The sequence below is a fragment of the Ranitomeya imitator genome, chromosome 6, assembly GCF_032444005.1.
Source record: "Ranitomeya imitator isolate aRanImi1 chromosome 6, aRanImi1.pri, whole genome shotgun sequence".
Taxonomy (NCBI): domain Eukaryota; kingdom Metazoa; phylum Chordata; class Amphibia; order Anura; family Dendrobatidae; genus Ranitomeya; species Ranitomeya imitator.
The window spans coordinates 30480368-30496465 of record NC_091287.1 but is presented as its reverse complement, the minus strand read 5'-3'; the positions used below and the strand labels follow the sequence as shown (position 1 = coordinate 30496465).

At 47.2% G+C, this 16098-nt stretch overlaps 1 protein-coding gene across 1 annotated transcript in view; it reads right to left on the bottom strand.

Moving 5' to 3' along the window:
• Positions 1-11757, bottom strand: part of CALCR (calcitonin receptor) — a 287546-nt gene extending 275789 nt beyond the window's left edge. Inside the window, exon 1 of the mRNA XM_069729395.1 lies at positions 11353-11757. The gene's annotated coding sequence lies outside the window, so the exon portion shown is untranslated. The remainder of the gene's footprint in view (positions 1-11352) is intronic.
• Between the last annotated feature and the right edge of the window lie 4341 nt (positions 11758-16098).

Sequence of the window (16098 nt, the reverse complement as noted above, 5' to 3'; positions counted from 1 at the left end):
GTACAGTACAGCCCTCCATACACCTATACCGACCTCCGTACAATACAGCCCTCCATACACCTATACCGCCCTCCGTACAACACAGCCCTCCATACACCTATACCGATCTCCGTACAGTACAGCCCTCCATACACCTATACCGACCTCCGTACAATACAGCCCTCCATACACCTATACCGACCTCCGTACAACACAGCCCTCCATACACCTATACCACCCTCCGTACAACACAGCCCTCCATACACCTATACCGACCTCCGTACAATACAGCCCTCCATACACCTATACCGACCTCTGTACAATACAGCCCTCCATACACCTATACGACCTCCGTACAATACAGCCCTCCATACACCTATACCGACCTCCATACACCTATACCGACCTCCGTACAATACAGCCCTCCATACACTTATACCGACCTCCGTACAATACAACCCTCCATACACCTATACCGACCTCCGTACAATACAGCCCTCCATACACCTATACCGACCTCTGTACAATACAGCCCTCCATACACCTATACGACCTCCGTACAATACAGCCCTCCATATACCTATACCCCCCTCCGTACAATACAGCACTCCATACACCTATACCGCCCTCCATACAATACAGCCCTCCATACACCTATACCGCCCTCCGTACAATACAGCCCTCCATACACCTATACCGCCCTCCGTACAATACAGCCCTCCATACACCTATACCGACCTCTGTACAATACAGCCCTCCATACACCTATACCGACCTCCGTACAATACAGCCCTCCCTACACCTATACCGCCCTCCGTACAATACAGCCCTCCATACACCTATACCGCCCTCCGTACAATACAGCCCTCCAAACACCTATACCGACCTCCATACAATACAGCCCTCCATACACCTATACGACCTCCGTACAATACAGCCCTCCATATACCTATACCCCCCTCCGTACAATACAGCACTCCATACACCTATACCGCCCTCCATACAATACAGCCCTCCATACACCTATACCGCCCTCCGTACAATACAGCCCTCCATACACTTATACCGACCTCCGTACAATACAACCCTCCATACACCTATACCGACCTCCGTACAATACAGCCCTCCATACACCTATACCGACCTCCGTACAATACAGCCCTCCATACACCTATACCGACCTCCGTACAATACAGCCCTCCATACACCTATACCGACCTCCGTACAATACAGCCCTCCATACACCTATACCACCCTCCGTACAATACAGCCCTCCATACACCTATACCGCCCTCCGTATAATACAGCCCTCCATACACCTATACCGCCCTCCATACAGTACAGCCCTCCATACACCTATACCACCCTCCGTACAATACAGCCCTCCGTACACCTATACCGCCCTCCGTACAATACAGCCCTCCTTACACCTATACCGCCCTCCGTATAATACAGCCCTCCATACACCTATACCGCCCTCCATACAGTACAGCCCTCCATACACCTATACCGCCCTCCGTACAATACAGCCCTCCATACACCTATACCGACCTCCGTACAATACAACCCTCCATACACCTATACCGACCTCCGTACAATACAGCCCTCCATACACCTATACCGCCCTCCGTACAATACAGCCCTCCATACACCTATACCGCCCTCCATACAATACAGCCCTCCATACACCTATACCGACCTCCGTACAATACAGCCCTCCATACACCTATACCGCCCTCCGTACAATACAGCCCTCCATACACCTATACCGCCCTCCGTACAATACAGCCCTCCATACACCTATACCGACCTCTGTACAATATAGCCCTCCATACACCTATACCGATCTCCGTACAATACAGCCCTCCATACACCTATACCGACCTCCGTACAATACAGCCCTCCGTACACCTATACCGATCTCTGTACAACACAGCCCTCCATACACCTATACCGACCTCCGTACAATACAGCCCTCCATACACCTATACCACCCTCCGTACAATACAGCCCTCCATACACCTATACCGCCCTCCATACAATACAGCCCTCCATACACCTATACCGACCTCCGTACAATACAGCCCTCCATACACCTATACCACCCTCCGTACAATACAGCCCTCCATACACCTATACCGCCCTCCATACAATACAGCCCTCCATACACCTATACCGACCTCCGTACAATACAGCCCTCCATACACCTATACCGATCTCCGTACAATACAGCCCTCCATACACCTATACCGACCTCAGTACAATACAGCCCTCCATACACCTATACCGCCCTCCGTACAATACAGCCCTCCATACACCTATACCGACCTCCGTACAGTACAGCCCTCCATACACCTATACCGACCTCCGTACAATACAGCCCTCCATACACCTATACCGCCCTCCATACAGTACAGCCCTCCATACACCTATACCGCCCTCCGTACAATACAGCCCTCCGTACACCTATACCGCCCTCCGTACAATACAGCCCTCCTTACACCTATACCGCCCTCCGTATAATACAGCCCTCCATACACCTATACCGCCCTCCATACAGTACAGCCCTCCATACACCTATACCGCCCTCCGTACAATACAGCCCTCCATACACCTATACCGACCTCCGTACAATACAACCCTCCATACACCTATACCGACCTCCGTACAATACAGCCCTCCATACACCTATACCGACCTCCGTACAATACAGCCCTCCATACACCTATACCGCCCTCCATACAATACAGCCCTCCATACACCTATACCGACCTCCGTACAATACAGCCCTCCATACACCTATACCGACCTCCGTACAATACAGCCCTCTATACCGCCCTCCGTACAATACAGCCCTCCATACACCTATACCGCCCTCCGTACAATACAGCCCTCCATACACCTATACCGACCTCCGTACAATACAGCCCTCTATACCGACCTCCGTACAATACAGCCCTCCATACACCTATACCGCCCTCCGTACAATACAGCCCTCCATACACCTATACCGACCTCCGTACAATACAGCCCTCTATACCGCCCTTTGTACAATACAGCCCTCCATACACCTATACCGACCTCCGTACAATACAGCCCTCCATACACCTATACCGCCCTCCGTACAATACAGCCCTCCATACACCTATACCGCCCTCCGTACAATACAGCCCTCCATACACCTATACCGACCTCTGTACAATACAGCCCTCCATACACCTATACCGATCTCCGTACAGTACAGCCCTCCATACACCTCTACCGACCTCCGTACAATACAGCCCTCCGTACACCTATACCGATCTCTGTACAACACAGCCCTCCGTACACCTATACCACCCTCCGTACAATACAGCCCTCCATACACCTATACCGCCCTCCATACAATACAGCCCTCCATACACCTATACTGACCTCCGTACAATACAGCCCTCCATACACCTATACCGATCTCCGTACAATACAGCCCTCCATACACCTATACCGACCTCCGTACAATACAGCCCTCCATACACCTATACCGCCCTCCGTACAATACAGCCCTCCATACACCTATACCGACCTCCGTACAGTACAGCCCTCCATACACCTATACCGACCTCCGTACAATACAGCCCTCCCTACACCTATACCGACCTCCATACACCTATACCGACCTCCGTACAATACAGCCCTCCATACACCTATACCGCCCTCCATACACCTATACCGACCTCCGTACAGTACAGCCCTCCATACACCTATACCGACCTCCGTATAATACAGCCCCCCATACACCTATACCGACCTCCGTACAATACAGCCCTCCATACACCTATACCGACCTCCGTACAATACAGCCCTCCATACACCTATACCGATCTCCGTACAATACAGCCCTCCATACACCTATACCGATCTCCGTACAACACAGCCCTCCATACACCTATACCGACCTCCGTACAATACAGCCCTCCATACACCTATACCGCCCTCCGTACAATACAGCCCTCCATACACCTATACCGCCCTCCGTACAATACAGCCCTCCATACACCTATACCGACCTTCGTACAGTACAGCCTTCCATACACCTATACCGACCTCCGTACAATACAGCCCTCCGTACACCTATACCGACCTCCGTACAATACAGCCCTCCATACACCTATACCGCCCTCCATACACCTATACCGACCTCCGTACAGTACAGCCCTCCATACACCTATACCGACCTCCGTACAATACAGCCCTCCATACATCTATACCGCCCTCCGTACAATACAGCCCTCCATACACCTATACCGCCCTCCGTACAATACAGCCCTCCCTACACCTATACCGACCTCCGTACAATACTGCCCTCCATACACCTATACCGACCTCCGCACAATACAGCCCTCCGTACACCTATACCGACCTCCGTACAATACAGCCCTCCACACACCTATACCGACCTCCGTACAATACAGCCCTCCATACACCTATACCGACCTCCGTACAATACAGCCCTCCCTACACCTATACCGACCTCCGTACAATACAGCCCTCCATACACCTATACCGCCCTCCATACACCTATACCGACCTCCGTACAGTACAGCCCTCCATACACCTATACCGACCTCCGTACAATACAGCCCTCCATACATCTATACCGCCCTCCGTACAATACAGCCCTCCATACACCTATACCGCCCTCCGTACAATACAGCCCTCCCTACACCTATACCGACCTCCGTACAATACAGCCCTCCATACACCTATACCGACCTCCGTACAATACAGCCCTCCGTACACCTATACCGACCTCCGTACAATACAGCCCTCCATACACCTATACTGCCCTCCATACACCTATACCGACCTCCGTACAGTACAGCCCTCCATACACCTAAACCGACCTCCGTACAATACAGCCCTCCATACACCTATACCGCCCTCCATACACCTATACCGACCTCCGTACAGTACAGCCCTCCATACACCTATACCGACCTCCGTACAATACAGCCCTCCATACACCTATACGACCTCCGCACAATACAGCCCTCCATACATCTATACCGCCCTCCGTACAATACAGCCCTCCATACACCTATACCGCCCTCCGTACAATACAGCCCTCCATACACCTATACCGACCTCCGTACAATACAGCCCTCCATACACCTATACCGACCTCCGTACAATACAGCCCTCCCTACACCTATACCGCCCTCCGTACAATACAGCCCTCCATACACCTATACCGACCTCTGTACAATACAGCCCTCCGTACACCTATACCGCCGTCCGTACAATACAGCCCTCCATACACCTATACCGACCTCCGTACAATACAGCCCTCCATACACCTATACCGACCTCCGTACAATACAGCCCTCCATACACCTATACCGACCTCCGTACAATACAGCCCTCCATACACCTATACCGACCTCCGTCCAATACAGCCCTCCATACACCTATACCGACCTCCGTACAATACAGCCCTCCATACACCTATACCGACCTCCGTACAATACAGCCCTCCATACACCTATACCGACCTCTGTACAATACAGCCCTCCATATACCTATACCGACCTCCGTACAATACAGCCCTCCATACACCTATACCGCCCTCCGTACAATACAGCCCTCCATACACCTATACCGACCTCCGTACAATACAGCCCTCCATACACCTATACCGACCTCCGTACAATACAGCCCTCCATACACCTATACCGACCTCCGTACAATACAGCCCTCTATACACCTATACCGACCTCCGTACAATACAGCCCTCCATACACCTATACCGACCTCCGTACAATACAGCCCTCCCTACACCTATACTGACCTCCGTACAATACAGCCCTCCATACACCTATACCGACCTCCGTACAATACAGCCCTCCATATACCTATACCGACCTCCGTACAATACAGCCCTCCATACACCTATACCGCCCTCCGTACAATACAGCCCTCCATACACCTATACCGACCTCCGTACAATACAGCCCTCCCTACACCTATACCGACCTCCGTACAATACAGCCCTCCATACACCTATACCGACCTCCGTACAATACAGCCCCCCATACACCTATACCGACCTCCGTACAATACAGCCCTCCATACACCTATACCGACCTCCGTACAATACAGCCCTCCATACACCTATACCGACCTCCGTACAATACAGCCCTCCATACACCTATACCGACCTCCGTACAATACAGCCCTCCATACACCTTTACCGACCTCCGTACAATACAGCCCTCCCTACACCTATACCGACCTCCGTACAATACAGCCCTCCATACACCTATACCGATCTCCGTACAATACAGCCCTCCATACACCTATACCGACCTCCGTACAATACAGCCCTCCATACACCTATACCGACCTCCGTACAATACAGCCCTCCATACACCTATACCGACCTCCGTACAATACAGCCCTCCATACACCTATACCGATCTCCGTACAATACAGCCCTCCATACACCTATACCGACCTCCGTACAATACAGCCCTCCATACACCTATACCGACCTCCGTACAATACAGCCCTCCATACACCTATACCGACCTCCGTACAATACAGCCCTCCATACACCTATACCGATCTCCGTACAATACAGCCCTCCATACACCTATACCGACCTCCGTACAATACAGCCCTCCATACACCTATACCGACCTCCGTACAATACAGCCCTCCATACACCTATACCGCCCTCCGTACAATACAGCCCTCTATACCGACCTCCGTACAATACAGCCCTCCATACACCTATACCGACCTCCGTACAATACAGCCCTCCATACACCTATACCGCCCTCCGTACAATACAGCCCTCCCTACACCTATACCGCCCTCCGTACAATACAGCCCTCCATACACCTATACCGACCTCCGTACAATACAGCCCTCCCTACACCTATACCGACCTCCGTACAATACAGCCCTCCATACACCTATACCGACCTCCGTACAATACAGCCCTCCATATACCTATACCGACCTCCGTACAATACAGCCCTCCATACACCTATACCGCCGTCCGTACAATACAGCCCTCCATACACCTATACCGACCTCCGTACAATACAGCCCTCCCTACACCTATACCGACCTCCGTACAATACAGCCCTCCATACACCTATACCGACCTCCGTACAATACAGCCCCCCATACACCTATACCGACCTCCGTACAATACAGCCCTCCATACACCTATACCGACCTCCGTACAATACAGCCCTCCATACACCTATACCGACCTCCGTACAATACAGCCCTCCATACACCTATACCGATCTCCGTACAATACAGCCCTCCATACACCTATACCACCCTCCGTACAATACAGCCCTCCATACACCTATACCGACCTCCGTACAATACAGCCCTCCCTACACCTATACCGACCTCCGTACAATACAGCCCTCCCTACACCTATACCGACCTCTGTACAATACAGCCCTCCATACACCTATACCGACCTCCGTACAATACAGCCCTCCATACACCTATACCGCCCTCCGTACAATACAGCCCTCCATACACCTATACCGACCTCCGTACAATACAGCCCTCCATACACCTATACCGCCCTCTGTACAATACAGCCCTCCATACACCTATACCGCCCTCCGTACAATACAGCCCTCCATACACCTATACCGACCTCCGTACAATACAGCCCTCCATACACCTATACCGACCTCCGTACAATACAGCCCTCCATACACCTATACCGACCTCCGTACAATACAGCCCTCCATACACCTATACCGACCTCCGTACAATACAGCCCTCCATACACCTATACCGATCTCCGTACAATACAGCCCTCCATACACCTATACCGACCTCCGTACAATACAGCCCTCCATACACCTATACCGACCTCCGTACAATACAGCCCTCCATACACCTATACCGACCTCCGTACAATACAGCCCTCCATACACCTATACCGATCTCCGTACAATACAGCCCTCCATACACCTATACCGACCTCCGTACAATACAGCCCTCCATACACCTATACCGACCTCCGTACAATACAGCCCTCCATACACCTATACCGACCTCCGTACAATACAGCCCTCCATACACCTATACCGATCTCCGTACAATACAGCCCTCCATACACCTATACCGACCTCCGTACAATACAGCCCTCCATACACCTATACCGACCTCCGTACAATACAGCCCTCCATACACCTATACCGCCCTCCGTACAATACAGCCCTCTATACCGACCTCCGTACAATACAGCCCTCCATACACCTATACCGACCTCCGTACAATACAGCCCTCCATACACCTATACCGCCCTCCGTACAATACAGCCCTCCCTACACCTATACCGCCCTCCGTACAATACAACCCTCCATACACCTATACCGACCTCCGTACAATACAGCCCTCCATACACCTATACCGACCTCCGTACAATACAGCCCTCCATATACCTATACCGACCTCCGTACAATACAGCCCTCCATACACCTATACCGCCGTCCGTACAATACAGCCCTCCATACACCTATACCGACCTCCGTACAATACAGCCCTCCCTACACCTATACCGACCTCCGTACAATACAGCCCTCCATACACCTATACCGACCTCCGTACAATACAGCCCCCCATACACCTATACCGACCTCCGTACAATACAGCCCTCCATACACCTATACCGACCTCCGTACAATACAGCCCTCCATACACCTATACCGACCTCCGTACAATACAGCCCTCCATACACCTATACCGATCTCCGTACAATACAGCCCTCCATACACCTATACCACCCTCCGTACAATACAGCCCTCCATACACCTATACCGACCTCCGTACAATACAGCCCTCCCTACACCTATACCGACCTCCGTACAATACAGCCCTCCCTACACCTATACCGACCTCTGTACAATACAGCCCTCCATACACCTATACCGACCTCCGTACAATACAGCCCTCCATACACCTATACCGCCCTCCGTACAATACAGCCCTCCATACACCTATACCGACCTCCGTACAATACAGCCCTCCATACACCTATACCGCCCTCTGTACAATACAGCCCTCCATACACCTATACCGCCCTCCGTACAATACAGCCCTCCATACACCTATACCGACCTCCGTACAATACAGCCCTCCATACACCTATACCACGCTCTGATCTCGGATATACCCCAGTGTTTACCTTCTGTACTTCATAATGTAGAAGAGTTATTATCATCACCTTGTAAGAGCAGATTGTGGATTTATACTGGAACTAATCATCTCCAGAGCAATGAAGGACAGAGAGGAGATAGATAGATAATAGATAGATAGATAGATAGATAGATAGATAGATAGATAGATAGATAGATAGATAGATAATAGACAGATGATAGATAATAGATAGATAGATATTGATAGATAGAATGATAGACAATAGATAGAGGATATATAGATGATAGATATGGGATAGATGTGTAGCTGTTAGGAGGATGATTTAATAGTAACACATACACTATAAAGGCAGATGGAAACAGTTGTATGTTTTGTGTTCAGGGACCTGCACATTGCTGTTGTTCACACTAAGCAGCGACATATAAACCTGTAATGTGACGGATGTAGCGATCATAGAGTCCAATAATAATAGATGCAATTCTGCTACTACTAATAATAGAAATATCTTGGGGTTTTTATCGCACAGTCCTGACAGATGAAGGACATTCAGGAGAAATATTATTCTCATTTTGTCACTTAGGACAAATAAGAAAACAAAACAAGAGCATTGAATAAATACAAATAAATACAGAAATAAGTGATGCTGAAATATCCAGTGGCCATAGTCACTGTGCACCGCACTCCTCCTCCTCACCATCATCATCATCACCGGTAAATCAGAAGTCAGGACCCCCAGACACAGAATGCTGTGATCACTATAGGACCACCAGGAGCCGGTGTGTGTTGGCGCTATTGCTAGTAACAGTAAATACTGACATCCTATAGATCACCGGACACTTACCGGCGCCGAGAGGGGAAAACCAAGTTTGTAAAACGAGACTACAAGCAGCAGTAATAATAGTAATAATAGTAATAATAATGATAATATATAACATAATGAGAACTGATGATGATGATGGTACCAGTAATAATAATGATAATAATGATAATCTATAAAATAATGAGAACTACTGATGATGATGATGGTACCAATAACAATAACAATAATGATTGATAATATATAAAATAATGAGAACTGATGATGATGATGATGGTACCAGTAATAATAATGATAATAATGATAATCTATAAAATAATGAGAACTGATGATGATGATGATGATGGTACCAGTAATAATAATGATAATAATGATAATCTATAAAATAATGAGAACTGATGATGATGATGATGATGGTACCAGTAATAATAATAATAATAATGATAATCTATAAAGTAATGAGAACTGATGATGATGATAGTACCAATAACAATAATAATAATAATAATAATAATAATGATAATATATAAAATAATGAGAACTGATGATGATGATGGTACCAATAACAATAATAATAATAATAATGATAATCTATAAAGTAATGAGAACTGATGATGATGATGATGATGATGGTACCAGTAATAATAATGATAATAATGATAATCTATAAAGTAATGAGAACTGATGATGATGATGATGATGATGGTACCAGTAATAATAATAATAATAATGATAATCTATAAAGTAATGAGAACTGATGATGATGATGATGATGATGGTACCAGTAATAATAATAATAATAATGATAATCTATAAAGTAATGAGAACTGATGATGATGATGATGATGATGGTACCAGTAATAATAATGATAATAATGATAATCTATAAAGTAATGAGAACTGATGATGATGATGATGATGATGGTACCAGTAATAATAATAATAATAATAATGATAATCTATAAAGTAATGAGAACTGATGATGATGATGATGATGATGGTACCAATAACAATCATAATAATGATAATAATGATAATCTATAAAATAATGAGAACTGATGATGATGATGGTACCAGTAATAATAATGATAATAATGATAATCTATAAAGTAATGAGAACTGATGATGATGATGATGATGATGATGGTACCAGTAATAATAATGATAATAATGATAATCTATAAAGTAATGAGAGCCGATGATGATGATGATGATGATGATGGTACCAGTAATAATAATGATAATAATGATAATCTATAAAATAATGAGAACTGATGATGATGATGATGGCGGCTTTCGGTGCCGGCCGCTCCTACCTGCCCTCCTCTCCCGGGGCAGCCGCGGCCCCTACACCCAGAGCAGCAGCGGTGACTTACAGGCTGCAGCCGATCCCCGTCCGCCGGCGGTGACTCTCACATTCCTCCTTCCCATCTCTGCCCGGTGAGGAGACTCCGCGGCGGCTCCAGGTGAGGGGGGACGAGTTGTAATCCGGGAGGGTCGCGGGTCACAGACACGGGGGGATTATACAGAAGTCCCGGCTGCGGACCGCTCGGAGGCAGCGCTGCCGCTGATGATGATGGTGATGAGGCGTCTCCTGCTACATTGTCAGTGAGCCCGGACCGGGAGACGCCGGACTCCAGCACAGGGACCACCCCCGACCGGAGCCGCGGCCCCCTCCATCCACAGGGGCTGTACCTGTCACTGCGGAGCCACCGGGAGACCACCCGTGTGCAGAGAGCGAGCAGAGCCCGGTGTGGCGTCCTCCTGTGCGGCTGCAGAGTGCGGAGAGCAGGGGGCGACCGGGGGCAGGAGACTGACACAGTGTACCGGCACCACTACCGGCACCGGCTGTATCAGGGGGTGAGGAGGACACAGGGGCTGCACACACCTCACCGGGGAGTATCACACAGCACACATTCTACACATCACACATACTACACACAGCACACATATATACACACAGCACACATACTACACACAGCACACATACTACACACAGCACACATACTACACACAGCACACATACTACACACAGCACACATACTATACACAGCACACATACTACACACAGCACACATACTATACACAGCACACATACTACACACAGCACACATACTATACACAGCACACATACTACACACAGCACACATACTATACACAGCACACATACTACACACAGCACACATACTATACACAGCACACATGCTACACACAGCACACATACTACACATCACACATACTACACACAGCACACATATATACACACAGCACACATACTACACACAGCACACATACTACACACAGCACACATACTATACACAGCACACATGCTACACACAGCACACATGCTACACACAGCACACATACTACACACAGCACACATACTATACACAGCACACATACTATACACAGCACACATGCTACACACAGCACACATACTACACACAGCACACATACTATACACAGCACACATGCTACACACAGCACACATACTACACACAGCACACATACTATACACAGCACACATGCTACACACAGCACACATACTACACACAGCACACATACTACACACAGCACACATACTATACACAGCACACATACTATACACAGCACACATGCTACACACAGCACACATACTACACACAGCACACATACTATACACAGCACACATACTACACACAGCACACATACTATACACAGCACACATACTACACACAGCACACATACTATACACAGCACACATGCTACACACAGCACACATACTACACATCACACATACTACACACAGCACACATATATACACACAGCACACATACTACACACAGCACACATACTACACATCACACATACTACACACAGCACACATATATACACACAGCACACATACTACACACAGCACACATACTACACACAGCACACATACTACACACAGCATACATACTATACACAGCACACATACTATACACAGCACACATACTATACACAGCACACATGCTACACACAGCACACATACTACACATATCACACATACTACACACAGCACACATACTACACACAGCACACATACTATACACAGCACACATGCTACACACAGCACACATACTATACACAGCACACATGCTACACACAGCACACATACTACACATCACACATACTACACACAGCACACATATATACACACAGCACACATACTACACACAGCACACATACTACACACAGCACACATACTACACACAGCACACATACTATACACAGCACACATACTACACACAGCACACATACTATACACAGCACACATACTACACACAGCACACATACTATACACAGCACACATGCTACACACAGCACACATACTACACATCACACATACTACACACAGCACACATATATACACACAGCACACATACTACACACAGCACACATACTACACATCACACATACTACACACAGCACACATATATACACACAGCACACATACTACACACAGCACACATACTACACACAGCACACATACTACACACAGCATACATACTATACACAGCACACATACTATACACAGCACACATACTATACACAGCACACATGCTACACACAGCACACATACTACACATATCACACATACTACACACAGCACACATACTACACACAGCACACATACTATACACAGCACACATGCTACACACAGCACACATACTATACACAGCACACATGCTACACACAGCACACATACTACACATCACACATACTACACACAGCACACATATATACACACAGCACACATACTACACACAGCACACATACTACACACAGCACACATACTATACACAGCACACATGCTACACACAGCACACATGCTACACACAGCACACATACTACACACAGCACACATACTACACACAGCACACATACTATACACAGCACACATACTATACACAGCACACATGCTACACACAGCACACATACTACACACAGCACACATACTATACACAGCACACATGCTACACACAGCACACATACTACACACAGCACACATACTATACACAGCACACATGCTACACACAGCACACATACTACACACAGCACACATACTACACACAGCACACATACTATACACAGCACACATACTATACACAGCACACATGCTACACACAGCACACATACTACACACAGCACACATACTATACACAGCACACATACTACACACAGCACACATACTATACACAGCACACATACTACACACAGCACACATACTATACACAGCACACATGCTACACACAGCACACATACTACACATCACACATACTACACACAGCACACATATATACACACAGCACACATACTACACACAGCACACATACTACACATCACACATACTACACACAGCACACATATATACACACAGCACACATACTACACACAGCACACATACTACACACAGCACACATACTACACACAGCACACATACTATACACAGCACACATACTATACACAGCACACATACTATACACAGCACACATGCTACACACAGCACACATACTACACACAGCACACATACTATACACAGCACACATACTATACACAGCACACATACTATACACAGCACACATACTATACACAGCACACATACTATACACAGCACACATACTACACACAGCACACATACTACACACAGCACACATACTATACACAGCACACATACTACACACAACACACATACTACACGCAGCACACATACTACACACAGCACACATACTACACACAGCACACATGCTATACACAGCACACATACTACACATATCACACATACTACACACAGCACACATACTACACACAGCACATACTATACACAGCACACATACTATACACAGCACACATACTACACACAGCACACATACTACACACAGCACACATACTACACCCAGCACACATACTATACACAGCACACATACTACACACAGCACACATACTACACACAGCACACATGCTACACACAGCACACATACTACACACAGCACACATGCTACACACAGCACACATACTACACACAGCACATATGCTACACACAGCACACATATACACAGCACACATACTTCACACAGCACACATACTACACACAGCACACATACTACACACAGCACACATACTACACACAGCACACATACTACACATATCACACATACTATACACAGCACACATGGTATACATAGCACACATACTACACACAGCACACATACTACACACAGCACACATACTATACACAGCACACATACTACACACAGCACACATACTACACACAGCACACATACTATACACAGCACACATGCTACACACAGCACACATGCTACACACAGCACACATACTATACACAGCACACATGCTACACACAGCACACATGCTACACACAGCACACATACTATACACAGCACACATGCTACACACAGCACACATGCTACACACAGCACACATACTATACACAGCACACATACTATAAACAGCACACATACTACACACAGCACACATACTACACACAGCACACATACTATACACATCACACATACTACACATATCACACATACTACACACAGCACACATACTACACACAGCACATACTATACACAGCACACATACTACACACAGCACACATACTACACACAGCACACATACTATACACAGCACACATACTATACACAGCACACATACTACACACAGCACACATACTACACACAGCACACATACTATACACAGCACACATACTACACATATCACACATACTACACACAGCACACATACTTCACACAGCACATAATACACACAGCACACATACTACACACAGCACACATACTATACACAGCACACATACTACACACAGCACACATACTACACACAGCACACATACTATACACAGCACACATACTACACACAACACACATACTACACACAGCACACATACTACACACAGCACACATACTACACACAGCACACATGCTATACACAGCACACATACTACACATATCACACATACTACACACAGCACACATACTACACACAGCACATACTATACACAGCACACATACTATACACAGCACACATACTACACACAGCACACATACTACACACAGCAC